Raw genomic sequence first — 25815 nt, forward strand, 5'->3', positions numbered from 1 at the left:
GGACACAGGGAGTATAAATGACGACCAGGACATAAGTAAAAAAAAAAATAAAAAAACTAAAAAAATGGTAAAAACTACAAAAAAACTAAAAACTAATAAAAAAACTAAAAAATCAAAAAATCTAAATAAACTAAAAAAGAAAAAAAAGAAAAAAGGAAAAAAATAAAGGAGAAAAACAAAACTAAAAACGAATGTATATACAGACCGGGACACCGGGATACAAATGACGACCGGGACACAGGGAATATAAATGACGACCGGGACACAGGGACACAACTACAATGGGGACGCCGGGGGGCACAGGGGGATATAAATGACGACCGGGACACCGGGACACAAGGAATATAAATGACGCCCGGGACACTCAAAGAGAAATCACAGACTGGAACACCGGGACACAAATGACGACCGGGACACAGGGAATATAAATGACGACCGGGACACAGGGACATAACTACAAAGGGGACGCCGGGGTGCACAGGGGGATATATAAATGACGATGGCGACTCAGGGAATGGTCGATTAGCAATCACCATCAACAAAGCTCAAGGGCAATCATTAGAATCATGAGGTATAGATCTGAATACGGATTGTTTTCCCATGGACCATTATATGTTGCATGTTCAAGAGTCGGTAAACCTGACAATCTATTTATATGCACAGACAATGGGACAGCAAAGAATGTTGTATATTCGCAAGTTTTACGTAGTTAAAAACATATATATATATATATATATATATATATATATATATATATATATATATATATATATATATATATATATATATATATATAGATTTATCTATCTATATTCACAGGTGGGACATAGGGACACAACTACAATGGCGCGTAACTAATATGGCGCGTAACGACTTACGCGCGCGGGGGGGCTTGGGGGGGGCGCGAAGCGCCCCCACCAACTAGGTGTTGGGGTGGCGCAAAGCGCCACCCCAACAGCTAGTACATAATAATTTCAGTTCGTTTAAGTTTTTATGTTGATCCTTATTTTCGGTTGAAAAAACGCTGCTTATTTTGCTTAATCACTAAAAGGCACAAACAATTCTAAGGGGAAAACATTGAAATGCTGCTGATTTTGAATAGCTAATAATAGCCAGTAGTTTATTTTTCTTTATCCAAATGATAAGCCCGTTTTTTTTTTCAAATCTAGATTCTTATGGTAAGCATTTACGTCATTGAAGCTTGTTTTTATATTGTTCAATGATTGAAAAAAAAAATTGAGCAAAAGACTTTTTAATTACAATTTCTTATTGAACTTCGGCAAAACGAAGAGTTAATTAACTGGAGCCAAAAAAAAATATGATTGGAGATATCGAAATAGATATAACAAATACAGAAACTGAAAACAATCACATATTGTTTAATGAAATTATCCCCTAACACTTCTACTTGAAAGCGAAACATCTGATCGTAAAGTTCACATATTAACAGAGTTGAAGTAAAACAGTGATTTGCGTTGGTTGCGTGACTTAATTACCTTTAGAATGTTAGATTCTATCTTTATCCACTTTATCAACGTGGCGTTAACCAGCAATGCAAGGGTAAAATGTGACGTAAAATATGTAAATAGTGTAGGGTTCTTCAGAGGCTCTGACTATAGCTGAATTTAATCTATATTGTAAGACCAATATACGGAGTACGTGTTTCTTTTTGTTGGCTCCTTAATCACAATTTCCATTGGTGATAGGGAAGAATTCTGTATATTAGTCAGAAACTAATAAAGAATATCACCTTAAATATTTGCAGGTATTTTTTTGTTATATCTTCTCTACTTTTCGCTTTTATTTAATTCTCTGGTGTAGCAAAAAACTGAGAAATGTATCTTTCTTGTCAAAGCAGAGACTGAAAACAGAAAGTTTTGACCACAAAAGTACATACTGCCTTCCGACAAGCAAAATGCAAATATTGGTGCCCATCTGTTAAAATTGTCTCTGGCTTCCTCGTTTTTATTGTTTTATTTTTTTGTTGCACTCATGTCTACACTATCTATTTTCCACAAAATTTCTAAGGCAGAACTTCAAGCTCCACCCAAAAAGGTAGTAAAAATATGCCGATGACGCATTTTCACTTCCCTTACTGCGCCATCTTGCATCAAGTACCTGACAACACTGTTCCCAGCCCACCATGCCAATCGACTAGCCAGGACTTTACCGCATACAGTTCATGGCTGTACGCACAACAAACATGGAATATAAACTGTACCGTCAGGTTCCTGAAAGATCCAGAATGAGTTTTCTTAATAAAACAATTCCGACTTCACATCGTAAATAAAAACTAAAGTCATTTCAGCTTGAAGTCCTATTTGTGATAAATAGTCAAATTTTCAATGATAATTGGGGAAAATAACCACCATCTACATTAAAGTATTCACAAGGTAGAAATTTCAGAGTCTGAAATTGCGTTCTGATGGCATTGTAAGAATGGGCTCTCAGAACAACTTGAAAATCTTAGAGTCATTGGAAAATTGGATTTTGGCGTCACCAATATTTCAAATTAAACAGTCAGCAAACAGAAACTCATATCCTGCCATAATTAAGCTTTCTGAGCACAGCTTATAGATATGGGACTCAAAGTGAAACCTCAGCTATAGCAACACACTGGAAGACTAATCCAAAGACCGTAGTTGTCAAGGAACATCTTTAATTCAGTACATATATGGTCAAACAACTAATTACTTCTCTTGTCTACTAATTTGCCCGGCTACCTGTTACAAGGGTATGTCCCAAAGAATGTTTATTCCTTTTACTTTGCCTCTCAGGATATCCGCTTCACTCAACTTTTTATTAAGGGGATCTAATTTTACAATTACTAAGAGAGGCTAAGTTTGAGGGGCTATCTCAACAAAGAGTTTAGTTAACAGTTTGGACCAAAAATGTGCTAACTATGCTACAAGCCATAGAATACATCGAAGCCAGCGTTTTTTGCCCTATTGGACATTGCTGGTGTAAACATTTAAGTGGTTTTAAATGAAAATAGCAATCAAGAAGATCATTTCCTGTTATAAGCTCATAATGAGGCTGTGTATAGCTTTGTTCCGACCATTTTACACAATCAGATCTTCAAACAAAGTTCTGCCACATGAATTTCGTCAACTTATATGCCAGGTTGCTAGGATTCCCTTTGAAGAAATCCAGAACACCGGGGAACAACATTCTGCAGCCAAAGGAGCTCGATGTGATATATGTTCTCAGAAAAAGGGCCGTAAGACTACCCTATGCTGTGCCATCCTAAAAGATATTGTCTATCAGGAACATGTAGTGACTGTTTGCTCAAGCTGTATCTAGGAATAAACTTTTCATTAGTTTCAATTATAGCTATGGCAATGTATTTGCAAATAAAAGTTGCTGTTTCCATGAAAGTATTTTATTGACTAGTATCCTTTAGAAGATTAAGTTTATTTTGACCCACCCTACTTTAAGTTTTATAAAAAGAAGTTAAGAGTTACCACTTACGGGTTAACTAAGTTGAGTTGAATAGAGTTGACTCACATGCTCCTGGGCATTACACTATATTTTACTCGGATAAAGTAATTACGATTTTAAACTTAAGACCGATTAAGCACTAAAGGTTTGTAGCGTATTTCTCACAAACCCTAAAAAAATCTTACCGCTCCTAGAAATTTTGTGATCTCCATAGCCAAAGCAACTATACTTTATATTTCAAAGCCATTAAAAAATTAGTCTGCTTTTCACCAATTACCTAGATGAAACCCTACCTCAGAAAATAAATTTTCATGTGCATCAGGGTGCACTTTCATTGGAGAATTGCAATTTTAAGTCTTATTCTGTTCTGAAGAAAAGTTTATCGACTCTTCCATTGGTCCGGTTTCAAGGTAATTTATTTTTCAACAATTATGGTCCCCATGATATTTGGGTTTTCATAAAAAAAAAGAAACTTCTAATCCCAGTTTTCAGGGGCTTGTTCCCCCAACTTATTTTATCATTTTATATATTTTATATATTTTATCATTTTAATTTGGGTCATCTTAACCCAGCGATGTAAGGGTTAAAGCTTGGACTAAACCATGGAATAAAATTATTGCCGTTTCTTGAGATTATTCCTTTATTTAATTTTTCTCTCTTCCGGGTTTCCAAAAGGCCAAGGACTTACAGCTGTAAGTCTTAAGCAAATTATCAAATTTTAACTTTATTTTTTGGCTCTCTGATACCCTTTACCCTGATAGAAACCTGTTATTTCATTAGCTTTAGCAATTATCTTCGAATGTTTTAGATTCATCGGGAAAACTTTTTTTTGGAAGTTTTCAGTTTAATTTTTTAATGAGTCTACATCAATAAATAAAATTAAAAAAAAAAATCTTTTTTAACCTTGCACCAAAACACGAAAACTTTTTGGTATATTGAGATTTCCCTGGCTCTAGGACTTCAAAGTTGAACCATAAAATGTATAAGTCTAACCAAACCTATTAAAAGGCCAGAAGACGTTCTATGTGAAATGAACAGAGATAGAAAAAAATCAGTGACACGTCTGTTGCGAAGATAAACGGACTTCATAATAAATGAATGTATAACGTTAAAGATATTTTATATCATTTAGATCAAAACTCTTATGGTCACAAACCAATGGTAAAGAAAAACAGAAAAAAATTATTAAAAAACATACATTTATAATTAATGCATAAAAAAATTATATAATTTACTAGTTTCAAGGCAGCTCATCAAAAGCAATTAGCAAATAGTTGGATTGATTTAAACGCATAAAATTAAGCTACTTTCCTCAAAAAAGGGATAGGATTTTAATGGTAACTGTGCAGTGAAATACAAAACATAAAAGAACCTTAAGGCTGTTATAAGAGAATTTATCATTTTCTCAAGATAAAAGCCAGAGGGCTATCGAACTGAAACAAAAGCCATAAATAATTTAAATATTGGGAAACACAAGAAGCAAGATTTGCTTTTCCAAATTCTACGTTTATACACATAAGACAAAACATAAAAGCAATTTTTAAAATACTTACAATAAGTTCGACAAAAGCAAATGATTGCAACAAGGCGGTTAATAAAAACAACATCGAAGACCTTGGTAAAATTTAAACACAAAGAGTGCAGATGAAAATAGATTACCAAAAACAGTTTGTAGACCTCACCCAGTCTTGGACATTGCATTAAGTTCAACTCTAGATACTGTGTGTTCAAATTCATACTTTAAGAGAAAAAGAATTTCAAGGGTGTGATTTCATCTCTACTTTTTCACCTGCTAAACCAAAAGATTTTTCAAAATAAATAACACTAACCTTACTAATATTTTTAAGACCGTAATGTCTTTTTTTCTCATTTGCCTTATTTAAAACATTCTTCATTCTTTGTTTAAGTTTTAAAAATGTTTTCATATGTAGAGATAGAAAATGTTTTACCAGCATGGTGCTATCGCTAAATATGGCATGAGAATAAATAACTTTGAAATTATAAAAAGCCTAAGCTTAATACATTTTTGACAAGAGAACTTTGACACGGGAAAAATGTATAACACCCTTACATATTGACGAAAAAAAACTGTTTCCCTCAGTATTTGTTGACACGATAATTGGAAACTAAAAGTATAACTTTCTATAGATATGTCACCACTTAATTGCGTAGTTGTTCAGTAAGATATTTTTATTAAAAAGATAAATTAGTACTTGAAGCAAAATCTTTTTTCACTTATCTTACTCTTAATAAGATTTTTTCCCATATGAGTAGTTTAAAGAGCAGATAAACTGGAATTAGTAGTAAAATTTTTTAATGTTTATACATAGAAAAGTTTTTCACTTCACTATCATTTTTTTAATGATAAGACAAGGGATATTTAATTCCAGTTTTGGCATTTTGTTCACCGATATGAGTTCTTTCATGATATCTTATCTGGGATTATCTGCTGAACGTTTTTCAAATATACCAGACCCGAAATTTTTTTCTCTAGTATGAATTCTGCGATTATCAGATAGTTTTCCCACTTGTTCAACGCTTGAAAAGATTTTCTCCAGTATTAGTCATTTGATGACAAGATATGCCTCAAATTGTAGTAATACATTTATTACATGTATAACATTGGAAAAGCTTTTCTCAAGTATATGTTCTTTGATAAGAAGATATATCGAATTTTCGGAAGAACGTTTTCTCATATACACTTCACTCGAAAGGTTTTTTCCCCAGAAAGAATTATTTGATGAAAAGAAAAACGGAATTTCTAATAAAACATTTCTTATATATTTCCCATTTAAAAGGTTTTTCTCCAGAATGAACTCTTTGATGATAAATTAGGTTTGATTTTTGGTGCAATGCTTTATCGTATATGGCATATTTTAAGGTTTTTCTCCGGTATGCGCACTTTCATGAAGAGGTAAAATAAGTCGTCGGTGTTAAGTACAAAAATAATTGATAAGTCGTCGGTGTTTTTTTGGGAGGGACACTCATTTAAGCTACTGACTCTTTTAACCTTAAATAGTTCCTATAAATTTTACTGTAACAAAACTTGCCTTTGTGACAAATTTATAAAAACCAATTTGAGGTTTTATTCTTGTGATCCAACGATTTCTGTATTCCTTCATTTCTAAATAAAATTAAATAAAAAAAAAAACTAATTTTTTTAGCTGAAAGTAAGGAGCGACATTAAAACTTAAAACGAACGGAAATTACTCCGTATATGAAACGGGTTGTCCCCTCCACAATCCCTCGCTCTTTACGCTAAAGCTTTTAATTATTTTAAAAAGTAGAATTGTGGCAAAAAGTCAAACTTTAGCGTAAAGAGCGAGGGATTGTGGAGGGGACAACCCATTTCATATACGGAGTAATTTCTGTTCGTTTTAAGTTTTAATGTCGCTCCTTACTTTCAGCTAAAAAAATTATTTTTTTTTTATTTAATTTCTGAACGTTTTTGAATTAATGCATGTTTGGTTTTGGCTCTCCGCACATAAATTATTAAAATGAAATTTGCATATTAATTCCTTTTTTGGCTAAATGGCTTTCTCTTAGTTTTGATCAGATGATTTTGAGAAATAAGGGGTGAGGAAGGAGGCCTAGTTGCCCTGTAATTTTTCGGTTACTTAAAAAGGCAACTAGAACTTTTAATTTTAACGAACGTTTTTATTAGTAAAAAATATGCGTAACTTAAGAATTAACTTACGTAACAAACTTTCATAACCTTATATTTTTATTATGTATACGAGGGGGTTTGTACCCTCGTTAATACCTCGCTCTTTACACTAAATCGTAAGTTTTGTCCCAATTCTTTAAGAATGACCCCTGAATCAGAAAGGCCGTAGAATAAATAGTTGAAATTACTAAAAATACTTTAGCATAAAGAGCAAGGTATTTATCTCCTCCTAAATACCTCGCTCTTTATGCTAAAGTATTTTTGGAACCCCTCATATGCGTAATAATTAAGTTTCAATGCTACTTCTTCCTTTCATTTGAAAAAACGTTTTCATGTTTATTTTTCATTGTTTTCTTATAGTAATGCTAGAGAATCCTGTGCCCTTTTCATTGAATTTTTCTTCCCCCATGACAGATTCCTCCAAGGAAAGATCCTCCAACATAGCCCCCTCTCCTCAGCCCCACCCCCAAATAAAATAAAATCCCCCTGAAAACGTCTGTACACTTCCCAATAACCATTACTATATATAAACGCTGGTCAAAGTTTGTAACTTGCAGCCCCTCCCCCAGGGATTGTGGGGGAGTAAGTCATCCCCAAAGACATAGTTATTATGGTTTTCGACTATGCTGAACAAAATGGCTATCTCAAAATTTTGATCCGTTGACTTTGGGAAAAAAATGAGCGTGGGAGGGGGCCTAGATGCCCTCCAAATTTTTTGGTCACTTAAAAAGGGCACTAGAACTTTTCATTTCCGTTAGAATGAGCCCTCTTGCGACATTCTAGGACCATTTGGTCGATAGGATGACCCCTGGGAAAAAAAAAACAACAAAAAAACAAACAAATAAACACGCACCCGTGATTTGTATTCTGGCGAAAAATACAAAATTCCACATTTTTGTAGATAGGAGCTTGAAACTTCTACAGCAGGGTTCTCTGATACGCTGAATCTGATGGTGTCATTTTCGTTAAGATCCTACGACTTTTAGGGGGTGTTACCCCCTATTTTCATAAATAAGGCAAATTTTCTCAGGCTCGTAACTTTTGATGGGTAGGACTAAACTTGATGAAACTTATATATTCAAAATCAGCATTAAAATGCGATTCTTTTAATGTAGCTATTGATATCTAAATTCAATTCTTTAGAGTTTTGGTTACTATTGAGCCGGGTCGCTCCTTACTACAGTTCGTTACCACGAACTGTTTGATACAATATTTTGCAGATGTATTCTTAATTTTAACTCTTAAAATTGGGATTGTGCATAAGCTTAAGCAAACATGAATTTTTCTGGACAGTCTTGCTACAAATGTCACCAAGAACTGCATTCACTCAGTACTGACTAAGTGACAAATGTTTTTTTTTTTTAACTAAATATTGATAAGGATCCCTTATATCAGCCATCTAGGAAATATTTAAATCTAAGAAATGATCTTCAAGACCAGTGCCATGACTAGGTTTAAGAATTAGCTCTGATGGATATATGTTTTTAGAAATAGCAATGAAGTCCTTACAATTTAAGACCAAAATATCATCTAAATATCTTTTATTATTTGAAAAAACATGCTTTAAATTATTGGGATTATTCTTATCCATCATATAATTATATTCTAGTTGACTTAAAAACAAGTCAGCTATAAATGGGCTGGCATTCCCCCCCCCCATGGGAATTCCCACGATTTGCTTGTACAAATTAATTGAATCTTATATAAGTATTATATAAAACAAATTCTAATAAATCAAAATCATATCCAAGCTGTAACATCTCAAGTTAACTGTAGTCTTAAAGCAATTTGTCCATATAGCTTTTTTTATTATAAGTGTCTATTTTTAAGAGCCTCTTACTAGATAAGAGGAAAGATTTCTTGAAAACCGTTTTTAAATTATCTAACACTACATTAAGTGGTAAATTTAGTATACATTGTCGCAAAATCGAAAGACTCAATTCTTTTAGCTGAAACCATTGTTAAAGAATCTATCACCTGCAGTGAATTATTAACACTCCAATATGAATTAAAATTCGAAAATTTTTTAATGCCAGAACAATGGGTTTTAAGTTTATTTATAATTTCCTTTAAAATTAAAGAGAGGTCAGTAACAGCAATGCGGGTTGGACATTTACCTACTCCAGCAATAAACCGTGGTTTAGGGAGATTCTTATGAAATTTTACAGTCAAATATAGGAAAGGGAACTTTTTATCATTGTCTTTTATTTTAATATTAAAATTTTTAAAAAGTATTTCTTCAGTCTTTTCGATTAAATTGTCATCCTCTAAATTTACCTTTGCGTAAACATTAGTTGTGCAAAACTCCCTTTTTAAGATATCGCAATACAGCTTCTGACAAACTAAATTATTATTAACTTTATCCACCGGCACAATTACAAATTCATTCTGTAGATTAGCAATTGATTGTTTTATCTTAGCATTATAAAATAATGATTTAGTGTTACTATTTTTTAAGTTGGAATATATTTTATTTCGTATTCTACTAATAATTAAATTCTTCCAACTTTGAAAACTCTCTTTATTTTTATTCTCTTTCTTACACCACTTATCAATAAATAAATCAAAATCATTTTCCAAGCTATCAAGAACACTCGATGGTTTCAGATGATGAGAAAGACGGAAATTAGCCCCTTTATTCATTAAAATTTGAAGATCATCTTGTTTTATTATTGACAAGTCCCCTGCTATAACATGTTTGTAAGTGGGATTTACAAATGCGCCAAGTTGCTTACAGTTACAAACCGGTTTCCAATTTATATCACTATCTAATCTTTTAAGTATTAAATTCTAATTAAAAATCATTTGCCCAATAGTTTTTGAAAATTTATAAGTTAAAACTGGACTATCACTATAATTCAAATTACTAGGAAGGGCCTGTTTCACATCCCGCTGATTTCAAATTTCCGGTAAATTAATATCTTCAATCTGCTTACAAGTAAAATTAATAGGTAAATATAATCTGTTGTCCTTATTACCAAACTTATCAGACTTTTTCATTTTTGAAATAAATTTCGTTTTAGTTAGAATGCAAATTGTATCGCATATTACTTTAAAATTATATTCAAGAGCTGTATTATTCTTAACAATCTAGAAAAGTTTGATTAAATTCCTCTTGGATAAATTATTTAGACATTTTATTACAGAAATCATACCCCTAGATTCAAGTAGCTGGCATGGATCTATAAAAAGCATATGTAAATCTAATTCATTTTTTCTATTATTTTTCCTATGTCCTCTTGATCTATGTCCTCTTTTCTTATGTTCCTATGTCCTCGTGATCGTTTTCTACGTTTAGTAGGACGTTTTCTACGTTTTCTACGTTTAAGTAAAAGAAGGATGGTCCATAAAACCATCAATACATTTAACAACAACATGAGACATGTCACCATATTTTGCTACACGATCATTTAGCCCAAAAGGATAAGCTGTACCAAGAGTATGGATCCAGAAATTCTCCTGTTTACGTAGTCTATTATTCTTCTCTTCTTTATCTAAATTTTCTAACTCAAAATTTTCTAAAATTGTGACAGTTATATCTGATATGGAACACGTACCATTATTACAATGTTGAACTAGATAGTTGTTAGTTTTTTCTTTATTAACTGTTGTCTTGTGTCCAGAAAATCTCTTATATATTTGGTGGGGGCGCTTCGCAACCCCCCCCCCCCCTCCAAGCCTCCCCGCGCGCGTAAGTCGTTACACGCCATTGTTTTATGTTTTCTAACAAACACGCCACCCCAACACCTAGTTGGTGGGGGCGCTTTTTTTTAGCTTTTTTAGTTAATTTCTTTTTTCTTTTTTTTTTAGTTTTTACCTTTTTTTAGTTTTCTTTTTCTCCTTTATTTTTCAGTTTTTTTTCTTTTTTAGTTTTGAAATATATTTTTGTTTTTTTTTTCCTTTTTAGTTTTTTTTTTCGGTTTTTACCTTTTTTTTTACTTTTTTATTTTTTTTCTTTTTAGTTTTTTTGTAGTTTTTACCTTTTTTATTTTTTTTATTTTTTTTAGTTTTCTTTTTCTCCATTATTTATCAGTTTTTTCCTTTTTTAGTTTTTTTTGCAGATTTTACCCTTTTTTAGTTTTTTTATTAGTTTTTAGTTTTTTTTTCTTTTTAGTTTTTACCCTTTTTTAGTTTTTTCTTTTTTAGTTTTTTACCTTTTTTTAGCTTTTTTTCTTTTAGTTTTTTTTTTGTAGTTTTTACCGTTTTTTTCTTCTTTTGTATTAATACTAAAGTCAAGGTTCGAACCTGGAACCTCTCGAACCTAGAATCTGGAACATAACGCGTTACCAACTCAGCTACATCGGCTTGAATACTTTCGTTTTTGAATTGGTATATGATAGAAATAATTCAGACGTCATATGCGGACAGACAGACAGACAACTTATTTTTATATAGATAGACAAGCCCAAGCCCCCCCGCGCGAGTAAGTGGGTTGATATTTCTTAACAGTATTAATGGTACGCCTATTTTTAGTTGTAGCACGTGTGGTGGAAACCCTGAAAGATCCACGGAATTTAAAAATTCAGATGGATAATTAACCGCCTCATTTGGTTCCAAAACTGTGTCAACTGACTTGTAAAGGACTGCCTGGATAATTAACCCCTTCCTTAGGTTCCAGAATTGTGTCGACTGACTTGTGAATTACTGCCTGGTCTCGAATCCTGGTCAAAACAATATTGTTGATTTCGTGGACGTCTATGTTTTTCGGTGCAAGAAACGCTCTTTCACTTAGCCATTTATCTATATATATAAAAATAAGTTGTCTGTCCGTTACGTTGCTTGAATAATCAAATATCTTTTTAAAAGACAGCAGCATTAAAAGAGATTGAATTTCTTAAAGAGTAAAAAACTGGGAACTTCAAAAATCTAGCTATATATATAAAAATAAGTTGTCCGTCTGTTATGTCTGTTACACTTTGTCTGTTAATCGGCTCGCTTGAATAATCAAATATCTTTGAAAAGACTACAGCATTAAAAGAGATGAATTTCTTAAAGAGTAAAAAACTGGGAACTTCAAAAACCTATCTATATATATAAAAATAAGTTGTCTGTATGTTATGTCTGTTACACTTTGTCACTTATAAGACTTTACACTTTGTATATATAAAAATAAGCTGTCTGTCTGTTATGTCTGTTACATTTTGTCTGTTAATCGGCTTGCTTGAATAATCAAATATATTTGAAAAGACAACAGTATTAAAAGAGATTGAATTTCTTAAAGAGTAAAAAACTGGGAACTTAAAAAATCTATCTATATATATAAAAATAAGTTGTCTGTCTGTTACACTTTGTCTGTTAATCGGCTTGCTTGAATAATCAAATAGCTTTGAAAAGACAACAGTATTAAAAGAGATTGAATTTCTTAAAGAGTAAAAAACTGGGAACTTCAAAAATCTATCTATACATATAAACATAAGTTGTCTGTCTGTTATGTCTGTTACACTTTGTCTGTTAATCGACTTGCTTGAATAATCAAATAATTTTGAAAAGACAACAGTATTAAAAGAGTAAAAAACTGGGAACTTCAAAAATCTATCTATATATATGACGATGACGTCATTAAAGGTATTTAAGACATTCGTTCACGGAAAAATGTTTAATTGTAAAATGACTGAAGAGCCTACAATGGCACCTACAAATCACCATCAAATCCCCATTTTTCAGTTAGTAGTAAATACGTATCTGATTTAGATCGAGTATCCAAACGAGATGGTATATTCTCTATACTTCAGCTTAATGTTCAGGGTCTTTGCTCTTCGTTTGATGAGTTGAAAAAAATAGTGCGTAGTGGCCACCCTGACTTCATTGGTCTTTGTGAGACTTTCCTTGATTCAAAAAACGAATCTCTATTGCATCTCCCTGGGTACAAGATGGAATATTTGAATCGAAGTAGGATGGCTAAAGGTGGCCTTGCTGTTTATGTTTCGGAATGTCTTCCGTACTCTGTTAGACATGACCTGTCAAGAAATGAAGAAGGAATTTTTGAATCCATATTTATTGAGATTAAAACCCAAGCAAAAGCTTTGATTGTTGGTAATATATACCGGTCTCCTAGTGGGTCTGTTACCTCTTTCCTTCAGATTCTTGATGAGGTCTTGGAAATAATCCAACTTCATTCATGTGAACTTGTAATTATGGGCGACTTCAACCTTAATTTGTTTGACCGGAGGTCATCCTCATCCTTGGATTTTCTTTCGACAATGCTCGCTTGTGGAACACTGCCTTCTGCATGCATTCCAACTCGCATAACTAACACTACCGCTTCTTTGCTTGATAATATTTTTTCATCTTTGACGTTGGTACGAAATTCTATATTGATGAGTGATATCTCAGACCATTTTCCTGTTTTTTCCATGTATGATTTTTCCGATTCGTTGCCAAGGAGGAGCCAAGAAGCTGGTTTTTCCTCTTTAAAATTTAATGATCAGGACTTGCATATTCTTAGGTCACGGTTGGCAGGTCGTTCGTGGAGTATTTCTGAAAATGGGTCTGACATAGATTCTTTGTTTAATTCGTTTTATGATTCTTTAAAAGAAGTTATCTTTGATACATGTATTGCACCCCAGTCGAATCCAGCATCGAAAAGAACAACCCCTTTGAATCCTTGGATGACGCCTGGACTCCTTAAAAGTTGGAGGAAGAAAAATTATCTTTGGAAGGCTTACAGATGCTCTAAGCCATTTTCGCGTGATTCTCGGCTTCAACTTTTCAAAGATTATAGAAGAGTTTACAATTCGCTTTGCCGAAGGGCTAAATCGTTATTTTATCATAGAAAGTTCTCTGCGTGCGGTAAAGACATTAGGAAGACATGGCAAGTAATCAATTCTGTTATCAGGCCATCTTTTCTGCCTCCTTCTGTCCCTTCAAGTGTTGTGATTGACGGGAAAAATGTAGAGGGTGAGCTAAAAGTTCAAGATCCGTTTACTTCCTATTTTGCTAATATTGGCAAAACTACAGCCTCTTCTGTAAGTCCTTCTTCTTCTCTACCTGATTTTAGGTCTTATCTAGGACCACCTTGTCCTAAATCAATGGCATTGGAACCTGTCTCTGAAGCTGAAATAGCCAGAATTGTCAATTGTTTGAGGGGTTCTTCATCTTCTGGCCCAGACCGTATTCCGACTAAGGTTGTCAAGTTCATTCTTCCTGTCATTGTGATATGGTTGACCATTCCCTATTGGCCTCTAAATTGACTCGTTTATGAGTGCATAAATTTCCCCTTCATTGGTTCAAATCTTATCTTTCAGGAAGATACCAGTATGTGTCCATTGATTCTACATGTTCTCCGCCTTTACCAGTTTTTAAGGGAGCTCCCCAAGGTTCGGTGCTAGGTCCCCTTTTACTTCTTGTTTATATTAATGATCTAGTGGATGGTATTGATTCTTTTATTCACCCTATATTATTCGCTGATGACATTAAATTTTTCATTGCAAACTTCGACATGAGTTTGGCAGTCTGGAAAGTTCAAAATCTTCTTGATAATGTTAGAAAATGGTATCTGTTTAATAGCATGGTGATTAACAGTAAAAAAGTGCGGTTATGAGGTTTAAAATGCCATTTTAAACCTAAATTTTGGGCTCGGCAATATGATCCACTTATTTTATGGTGAGGATGAAATACCCCAGGTTATTACAGTCAAGTTCCTAGGAGTGTTCATTGATTCTTTTTTGATATTTAAAACCCACATAGCATACACACGTTCAGTCCTTTTAAGGCAAACTTCAATGCTAAACCTTGCCACCTCAGTTTTATCACCTGATGCAGTGTTTAATCTTTATTTTGCTTTTTTGTTTCCTTACCTTTCTCATTGCTGCTCAGTTTGGGGAAATACCAACAAATCTACACTCAAATCTCTTCAAAGAGTCCAGAACAGGGCATTATATGACGATTTTTGCCTTCTTCGACTATACCCTTTTACCGGCCTTTATGCAGATACAGGTCTTAATATACTTGATACCTTTATTGCCAAGAATAATCTTCGCCTTGCCTTCGTAGGTTTCAGTAGCCTGTTGCCTGAAGTTCTTCAGCGGTACTCTCTCAGGTCGTCAACATCAGGTAGATATCCTTTGTCACTACGAAGTCTTTCACGAAAGTTATCTGCTCTAAGTGTTCATCCACAGCTGCTAAGAAATCCTCAATTTACTGTTATATTTCTCTATGGAATTTAAGGCCATTCGATATGATGCCATTCTTGATACCATTATTGCCAAAAATAATCTTCGCCTTGCCTTCACAGGTTTCAATAGCCTGTTACCTGAAGTTCTCCAGTGGTACTCTCTAAGGTCGTCAACATCAAGTAGATATCCTTTGTCACTACGTAGTCTTTCACAAAAGTTATCTGCTCTAAGTGTTCATCCACAGCTGCTAAGAAATCCTCAATTTACTGTTCTATTTCTTTATAGAATTTAATGCCATCCGATATGCCTCTTCATCTTACACTGCGGTCTATATACCGACGTTATTTTTATCAACGGAATTAATTCAAAAAATAATTTTAATTTATAAATCATTTTAACTTTCATATGTAATATGTAATTGATAAGAGGTCAAAGTACTGCTTACCAAATATGGTCCAACGATGGGTTTGGCATCCATCCCAGTGAACTTGTTTGCTTTCATTATTGTGTGAAGATTCCAGTCAGACCAATAAAGCGTGTCTTCGAAAGTTGTAATGCTAAACGGATGCCCTAGTATGTCCTTCCTATTTCGGGTAATCTATTGGTAGAATAAAAGAGTTCACATAAACAAGCAACATATTCTGCAACGTGATATCCGTTATTTATCACAAGACTACATCTCCATTAGACTAATAAATCATATCTTTATATTGTATAGCCTATTACTATAACAATTAATATTAAGATAGCATACATATGAGAAAAATATACGATGTCAAGAATCCTTATTGCAGAAATATCACTGATACCAAGATAGATGACAGAAAACGAAATAGCATTTTATTCTTTTTTAAGGTGTATACCCCTATTTAATACAAAAGAAGATTTTTGTTAAATTTAACTTGAAAGAAAAATGAATTTAAATAATGAAAATAAAACAAATTCAAATAGATAACAAATAATTGTAAATAAAAAATAGTTAAAAAAAAGAAGATAATATGATATCTCCAACTTTGGAATTTTGTGGTTATTTTTAGGTTTTTCGCCACTAAGCAAATAAATCAAAATAGGTTGCACTGGACTTCAACCCCTTAACTCCTCCCCTCAAAACCAGTAGCTATTAGTTCAAAGTCCCATCGGCTTGGGATTCAGAGCGCAGCCCCAAATTTGCTTCTGTGCTTGTTCTTTTGTAGCAGTCGTTTTTTGGTGATTTCTTCCTCTGTTGTTAATCACAGAAGATGTTTTGACGAAGAAGAAATCCATCAAAACATAAAATAGTACTTTATTACCATACTGGTACTTTTCGATATTATCAAATATCGATAATCATTTAAAATGTTATACCACAAACTTTAAATAAGTCTAGTACAAACAATTTTTAACAATAAAAAAATCTCCATTCCAGTCATTAGTCTCCATTATAATAAAAATAATAGCACGGCTTGTTAGCAAAAACTCGGGCATATACTTTTTGTGAGGATCAAAAACATACTCATTGTTTAACTAAGACGACTCACTTGGTGGGATATTATCGGGTGCTCGTTCCAGTACATCATACGAGTGTCCTCTGTGCTGCACAGAGCGAGTCAAAAAGAGCTTGCTTATTAGCATAGCTTCAGGTATCTGTTTTGTATCACCATACGATTGCTTTCATAAAGAAGGATTTAAAGGAAATTGGAACTTCAGAGGACGGGGTAAGGAGTGAAGAATTGAACAGATTAGTGGTGGAAGACAAGTGGGCTCAGCTATGTTGGTCCTAGGCAGCGGTTGGAGTATATTACTTTAAATCCCTTAATTTTGATTTTGCAACACCTTCGTGAATTGTAAAATTAATATTACGTGATTTACTTTGAAAATTTGGCAAAACTAGTTCAAAAATCTTTGGTAATGGGTAACAAATATTTAAATTTAACTTTGCTCGCTCTGGTCTTTAGATAGAAGCACTTTCATTTAGCATTAGCTTTTTGACAATAAAAAAAAAAAAAAAAAAAAAAAAAAAAAAAAAAAAAAAAAAAAAAAAAAAAAAAAAACTAGTGGGCGCTAGCAATAAATTGGGTAAACATTATTTCTCTATCAAATTCATGAGAAACTAGGAGCAATCATGAATTTAAAGAAGAGAAATTCATTCCATACTACTATCCCAATTGAACAATAAAACTATTAATGTTGAAAAGTTTTCCCACAAATTCTTAAAACTTCTTGAAAATTCTCTAATACAAGCGATCCTTTGTGCTGTTTTTAATCCTTTTAGGACATGCTTTCTCTTTCACTTTTTATCTCAATCAGCAAGGGGTTTCTTACTACTTTCGTAGCATAATCTAATAATGGCTAAGCTTTTTATAAGTGAATTAAAATGTTAGTAGGTGCCGAAATAGAACAAGAGCTAAGAGCTCATATGGCACTTGTGACGAGGCGAGAAGAGCTAAGAGCCAAGAGATCATATGGTATGAGCTCTAACAAAATTCTATGAATCAATAGATTGATTTAAAAAGGAAAATAAGAGGTCCTTCTAACTATCAAAATTCATTAAGATCCGATCACCCACTCGTAAGTTATAAATACCTAATTTTTTCTAATTTTTCCTCTCCCTTTTGCCCCGCAGATGGTCGAATCTGGGAAAACGACTTTATCAAGTCAAATTGTGCAGCTCCCTGACACGCCTACCAATTTTCATCGCCCTAGCACGTCCAGAAGCACCAAACTCGCCAAATCACTGAACCCCTCCCCCCAACTCCCCCAAAGAGAGCGAATCCAGTTCGATTCTGTCAATCACGTATCAAGGATATTTGTTTATTCTATCCACCAAGCTTCATCCGGGTTCCTCCACTCCAAGTGTTTTTCCAAGATTTCCCCCTCCGACTCCCCCCAATGTCAAAAGATCTGGTCGGGATTTGAAATAAGAGCTCTGAGACATGAATTCCTTCTAAAAATCAAATTTCATTACGATCCAATCATCTATTCGTAAGATAAAAATACCCCAATTTTCATGTTTTCCAAGAATTCCGGTTTCCCCCTCCAACTCCCCCGAATGTCACAGGATCTGGTCGGAATTTGAAATTATAACTTTAAAGCACAAGATCCTTCTAAATATCAAATTTCATTAAGATCTGGTCACCCTTTCGTAAGTTACAAATACCTCAATTTTCAAAATTACCCCCCCCCCCCCAATTCCACCAAAGAGAGCAGATCCGGTCCAGTTATGTCAGTCACGTATCTTAGACAGGTTTCTATTCTTCCCATCCAGTTTCATCCTGATCTCACCGCTTTAAGTATTTTCTAAGATTTCCAGTCCCCCCAACTGCCCCCCCAATTACGCTTGATCCGGTTGAGATTTAAAATAAGATATCTGAGTTACGAGGTCCTTCTAAATATGAAGTTTCATGAAGATCCGATCACTCCTTCGTAAGTTAAAAATACGTCATTTTTTCTTATTTTTCAGAATTACCCCCCCCCCCAATTGAGCGGATCCGTTCCAATTATGTAAATCACGTATGCAAGACTTCTGCTTATTTTTCCAACCAAGTTTCATCCCAATCCCTCCAATCTAAGTGTTTTCCATCATTTTAGGTTTCCCCACCCCAAACTTCCCCCAATGTCACCAGATCCGGTCAGGATTTAAAATAAGAGCTTTGAGACGCGATATCCCTCTAAATATCAAATTTCATGGAGATCTAATCAACTGTTCGTAAGTTAAAAATACCTCATTTTTTCTAATTTTTCAGAATTAACCCCCCCCCCCCAACTACCCCAAAGAGAGCGGATCTGTTTATGTCAATCATCTATCTAGGACTTGTGTTTATTTTTCCCACCATGTTTCATCCCGATCCCTCCACTCTAAGTGTTTTCCAAGTTTTAGGTTTCCCCCTCCCAACTCCCCGCCCCCGTCACCAGATCCGGTCGGGATTTAAAATAAGAGCTCTAAGACACGATATCCTTCTTAATATCAAATTTCATCGAGATCCGATCACCCGTTCGTAAGTTGAAAATACCCCATTTTTTTCTAATTTTTAAGAATTACCCCCCTCCCCCCCCCAACTACCCCAAAGAGAGCGAATCAGTTCCGATTATGTCAATCATGTATCTGGGGCTTGCGCTTATTTTTCCCATCAAGTTTCATCCCGGTCCCTCAACTCTAAGTGTTTTCCAAGATTTTAGGTTTCCCCCCTCCAACTCCCCCCAATGTCATCAGATCCGGTCGGGATTTAAAATAAGAGCTCTGAGACACAATATCATTCCAAACATCAAATTTCATTAAGATCCAATCACCCGCTCATAAGTTAAAAATACTTCATTTTTTCTATTTTTTCCGAATTAACCGGCCCCCCACCCCCCCCCCCCCCACCCCAGATGGTCAAATCGGGAAAACGACTATTTCTAATTTAATCTGGTCCGGTCCCTGATACGCTTGCCAAATTTCATCGTCCTAGCTTACCTGGAAGTGCCTAAAGTAGCAAAACCGGGACTTTAGGTTTCCCCCTCCAACTCCCCCCAATGTCATCAGATCCGGTCGGGAAAACTATTTCTAATTTAATCTGGTACGGTCTCTGATACGCCTGCCAAATTTCATCGTCCTAGCTTACCTGGAAGTGCCTAAAGTAGCAAAACCGGGACCGACAGACAGACCGACAGAATTGGCGATAGCTATATGTCACTTGGTTAATACCAAGTGCCATAACAAGTAAATTAAAAGCTCTTATTTAAAATAAGAGCTTTGATATCCTTCTAAATATCAAATTTCATTGTGATCCTACCACCCGTTCGTAAGTCAAAAATGCCTCATTTTTTCTATTTTTTTAGAATTAACCCCCTCCCCCTCCCAACTAACCTAAAGAGAGTGGATCCGTTTCGGTTATGTTAATCATGTGTCTAGGACTTGTGCTTATTTTTCCCGCCAAGTTTCATCCTGATCCCTCCACTCTAAGTGTTTTCCAAGATTTTAGGTTCCCCCCTCCTAACTCCCCCCCCCCCCCAACGTCACCAGATCCGGTCAGGATTTAAAATAACAGCTCTGAGACACGATATCCTTCCAAACATCAAATTTCATTAAGATCTGATCAACTGTTCGTAAGTTAAAAATACTTCAATTCTTCTATTTTCTCCGAATTAACGGGCCCCCCACTCCTTCCCCTAGATGGTCAAATCGGGAAAACTATTTCTAATTTAATCTGGTACGGTCTCTGATACGCCTGCCAAATTTCATCGTCCTAGCTTACCTGGAAGTGCCTAAAGTAGCAAAACCGGGACCGACAGACAGACCGACAGAATTGGCGATAGCTATATGTCACTTGGTTAATACCAAGTGCCATAACAAGTAAATTCGATAAGGACTATTGACAATGCCCTAATGCCAATTTCCATCAAAACGAACCTGAGCTGAATTGGAGTTTAGCAACAAAATATTTTGTATACAAAGCATGAGCTATATTTTGATTAATCCTATATAGTTTCTAATAAGGTTCGAGTAGTATTTTGGGTTAGATTTTTAAAGTAACATACTAGAGCGTTTTCTTAGATAAGTTCGGAGACCAAGCAGGCAAAGCAAGACAATGCAAGGCAACAGGACAACAAAAGAAAAAAAAAATAGAATTCCAAGTACTGACCTTTCTTTATTATAGCTTTCTTAGGCAAAATTGGTTGAGTGGAAACAATTTTCAAATCCGCTTAGTTTCTAAGAAAAAAAAAAAAAAAAAAAAAAAAAAATCAGAAGCGCGAAGTCTTTTCCTGAAAAAGCCTCATTGAAATCATGGCTCAAATAAGATTTTTTTTTTTGCAAAATAATTATTTTCTTTTTGCTGTGGATAGCTTCGTTTTTTTTCCGTGTCCTTATTCTCCCGTATTGTCAAATAGAGACGGCTCAGAAACTTACATATCTGTACGATATTTTTACATATTATTTCTCCTTATTTGAGTTCCAGCAATTTCAATTTAAGAAACTCATTTATCGACAGCATGAGAAAATATAAGAAAACGTGGTAGTTTGCAGCCAGTTGAAAAGCAGAATAAATTTCAAAAGCAAAGGCAATTTTCACATTCAGCCGTGTCTTTAATAAAGTTTTTCAGGCAAAGCTGGAGTACTTTTTTAATTTTTCAGGGCAACTACAATGAAAAGGCCTTAACTAATTATGGTGTTTGAAATGGAAAAAGGAAAAATTATGAACTTGTATAAAGCTAATAGATTGGTATTATGTGAATTTTTTTTTAGGTAATTGGGGGACCACTGTTAGTTGATGGGTTGAAAATTGAAATTTGGATTGAATCAAATTTTGAATGAGGGTATATTTGTTTCACGTCTACTGGACTGCCCTTCTAAAGAGCCTTTTGTCAGGCACTTGACAAGATCAGAAGAGTATTATATTGTAATGTATACTGTAAATACTTAGTTCAGTAAAAAAAAAAAAAAAAAAAAAAAAAAAAAAAAAAAAAATAAAAAATCAAGCAAGCAAGTTCTATGGACCTATCAAGATAGAGCGTTAGTAGGCCTTAAAAAATTGTCAAAGATTGAGCAAAGCACTAGGTATCAGTCAAGGGCCCTGTTGCTATATCAAGCATTGTTAACATTAAAGAGCTACAAAAAGAAAGTGGAACAAAACTTGAATTGGCTCTCACTACGTTTGTTACTAAAGAGAACCCGTCCATCAGCAATATGGACACCCCGCCAGAGATATTAAAACAACATGCACGATTCGTAAGGTGTTCAACTTATGGCGTGCTGACACCTTCCCTCCCCCCACGGCAAAATAAAGTTTAACATTCTATTTTTCACTGATTTTATTTTCTTTGGCCAAATTGAATGGAAATTTGGCCAAATAGAATGGAACTACAATTAGTGTTACAAGGATTGTAGACAGGCAGATAAACAGAAGAAATGTCTCAGCCGAAAGCACAGAACAATTTTAAAGAATTAACTTATTCATCTTCTGGATTGAAAGTATAAAACTTTATAGAAGAACGTCTCTTAAAGCACAAGAATATTCTAAAAGGGTTTCACTGTTTGCTTCACACTTATCCACAGAATAGTGAAGAAAGTAAAGAGATGAAAGAGCCATTTTTGAAGTTGATCGAAATTTATGAAGAAGATTTGGAAAACAACACCTTAAACGTTTGATGGCGGAAAGAAAAATTTGGTAAAAATTTCTCTAACGGAACAAGGCACACCATGTCAATGCAACTGATTTTCTAAATATTTGTGGCAAAGCAATCTCTCCGAACATCCATATCTTACTTAATATTTTAATCACTATACCTGTATCGACCAGCACAACAGAGCGCTCCTTGTACACTTCGGAGAATCAAGACATACCTAAGAAACGTGACGTCCGAAAGTAGGATAAATGGCTTTGCCAATCTCAATGTCCACAGGGAAATTCTAGTTGACACAGACAGTGTATATATCCATACTGACTAAGACTCAATTTTGTTTTGTAAGACAGCTAATATAGGAAGATTGCGTCAGAATAAAACGAAAAATCGTATTTAATCTGCTGGGTTTTATCAATCATTCTTATAGTCCCTACTCGAAACTTGCATCCAAAGAGCTAAAATAAACTTTAAGTAATGCCTTAATTAACCGGTTTTTCTGAGGATTTTTGAAGTTTTTTGTTGATTAGGCCGCACTAGACATCACCACCCTTACTTACGGCAACTTACGTTCATTCTAAGCTTGCTTTCATTCACTCTTTTCATTTTTCTTCATTTTAAGTTTCCTTCTCTTATGGATTTCTGCTTGATTTATTAAAATTATTTTGCTCAAACTAAGAGTTTATGCAAAATCTTTTGGATTTTACTTTTTGGTTCTCGTTTGGTTTGAACTTTTTGCTTTTTATGCAAAACTTCCTGTTTTCAATAATATAATTCAAAAGAGGCCATTAACCATTTTTATTTAAAGGGCAGGTAATAATCTTGTCAACAGAAAAAAAATCGGCTTATGTAATTTAAAATGCATTATGGTGCAAATATTAAATATTAGTGGAGAACACTTTCTTTTTGATTTTTTCAACTTTTATCATGACCACATTTATGGACAAGCAGGGCTTTACCGTATGCAAGGTGCAATACATTAAAACAGATTGGACTCATTGACAGTGTTTTCAGATCGACGCTGTTTTGAGGTAAAGAATTCTCTACACTTTTTTACTGATACTGACAAATGTCCTTAGAAATGGAGACACAACCTAGGTTTCCCGGTACCCACAGGTATATCTTGTGGAGACAGAAAAGTGATCTATTGCCAAGAGGGTCAGTTTCCAAAAATCAAAGACAGAGAGAACACACAAAAAAATCTGTTAGTCAGTCAAAGATCGTGCAACACCCTGGTTTCATCTTTGGAGGTAAAGCTACAAAGAAAGTTGATTGATTTCTGGGCAAGAAAGCATGGTGAAATTATACCTTCTCTGGACACAATGCCATCCATCTCTATTATACCTCTCTGCAAATTTTACACAAAGCTTGTTCCCAAAAATGAATGCCCGTGTTCTGCAGAGCTCATAGAAAGCTGTTTATACTCCTCCAAAGGATTAATAATACGGCTTCTAGAGATATAACAGGGTGTCAATGGATATTCTTCTGAGTACCCACTATTCTTACTAGCTATATACTAGTATCACCGTTACGGTTGGTAAAGAAACACCTCACAAGGGATAGTCAATTCCTATGTTTAGAAAGCCTGATTGCACTAAAGTCATTACTAAAAAAATACTACTGTTGCCAACCATCTATGAAAAGGGGTTGAGCCTTATATCTCGAATCGGCCAAAAAATTGTTATAAAGGGTATTTTCAATTACAACAGCAGAAAGAACTTGTTTCCCAAAGAGCAAGCTTATGAAAAATGCTGTTGCACTTATGCTATAAATAATTAACGCTTAATGCTATAACCTCTTTTGTTCTAGAGTTACTTTCGATTTACAATCAACTCAAAATCTATTATAACCAAATTTTCATGAGTTTTAGAGACCGAAAGCGTTAAGTACAGGTTTCCCCCACAGTCAAAAGTATAGCGTCTTTTCAACAATCGACGGTTTAAAAGGCGTTTTATATATTTTTTTGCTAATCTTCAACATTTTGTAAAATGTCATAAAATATATGCCATATTTCCACGACCTTACTGCATAGTTCTTTTGAAGGACGATAAAAATTCTCCTTCAATAATTTTATTAGGTTCTTAAAAGTTTCCTCTAGGCTTCTCATACAAGCCTAGATACTCATGAAAACGCCCAAAGGTTTTTTGGGGTTAGGATGCACATCCATAGACCAGAAGCTATCGTCAACGCAAAAGTACTGTATACACTGTTATTTGATTTAAAAATTCAATGCATGAAAACGACGCATTTTCGCGAAAGAAGACACAATTTTAGAGATCAGAGCGGGCATAAGTCGAATCCTCTAAGTTAACAATCTTAAACCAAACAGACTAAATTGAATGAAGAAATCCAGCACAAAAAGAAACGGAAAAGGCCATTAATATGAGTTGTGGAACCCTCATTTAACTCCCCAAAACAATTAGTAGCATTGCCTCTTCAATGAATACGCAATATATTTTCAATTGAAATTATTCTTTACCCGATGGTCAATATATTTGAAAGAATGAATTATTTTAGTCATTTTATGATTATTATTACTTCGCCATTAGTAACCATATAGATGCAGTAAACCCTGGCATTGGGGTTTTTGGACAAGCAAGATCCCCTTTCCTACTTTTATCAGGTTCACTCTATATATAAAAAAGTCCTAGCTACATTTTTTAAGTTTAGCATTAATCCGCAAATATAAAATGGCGGGCCCAAAATAGGTCTGTCGAAACTGTTTTTGAAACAAAACCACAATATCACTTTTCCTTCATGGCATCCCCTTCTTAAAAGGGGATGCTTAAAGTTGAAAGTATACAATAGTTGTTCGTGTATAGTAAGTGCTCTTCATAAATTGTTTTGATAAACATAGTTATGTATTTATTTTAATTTTCTCTATCTTGTACTCCGTCCCTGTGAACTATCCCTAGCTCTAAGAACAACAAGCAGTTTGCAAGAATACAAAGAAACAATATTTTATTGATTAAATTTATATTAAAATATAAAATAAAAAAATGTTGTTGTATGTTGAGTCAGGAAGAAGTTCTTTGGCAGGAGCAGAGGCCACATAATTGCACAGCTTCAATGAGCAGTAAATTCGTTAGGTGAAGGATGAGCAAAAAATTGAAACAAAATTGATTAAAAATTTTTTGAGGGTTCTATTTTTTTTTAGTAAAATATAAAAAGGAGAACAAAAAAAAATATACGCAAATTTTACTGAGATTCTATTTAACTTGAGGTTTAGAACCCTTGTTTTTTTATTTAAACTTTAAAATTATAAGAAACCAGTTCTGCTGCACTGTCTTTTTATGTAAATATAAGCGTCTATACACAAAAAGACGAATGCAACAGAGAACAGGCTTATACAGAGAAATTTACTTTCCGAAATTTACTGCCCAGCTACTTCATTATCTAGAAAAGAAAAGAAAAGTCAATCATTTGCAGACAATAGACAATATGTTTTTCCGAACTAAAAAATTTATAAAAGGATAAATTTTGAAGACTGGCTAAATACATTACAAGAGCGAAAAC

The 25815-nt window shown here is 34.2% G+C and overlaps 1 long non-coding RNA gene across 1 annotated transcript in view; it reads left to right on the plus strand.

The window, feature by feature from the left end:
• LOC136028899 (uncharacterized) overlaps positions 1-25815 on the plus strand; it is a 90771-nt gene that overhangs the window by 62021 nt on the left and 2935 nt on the right. The window lies entirely within an intron of this gene.

This window comes from Artemia franciscana, chromosome 7 (assembly GCF_032884065.1).
Source record: "Artemia franciscana chromosome 7, ASM3288406v1, whole genome shotgun sequence".
Taxonomy (NCBI): Eukaryota; Metazoa; Arthropoda; class Branchiopoda; order Anostraca; family Artemiidae; genus Artemia; species Artemia franciscana.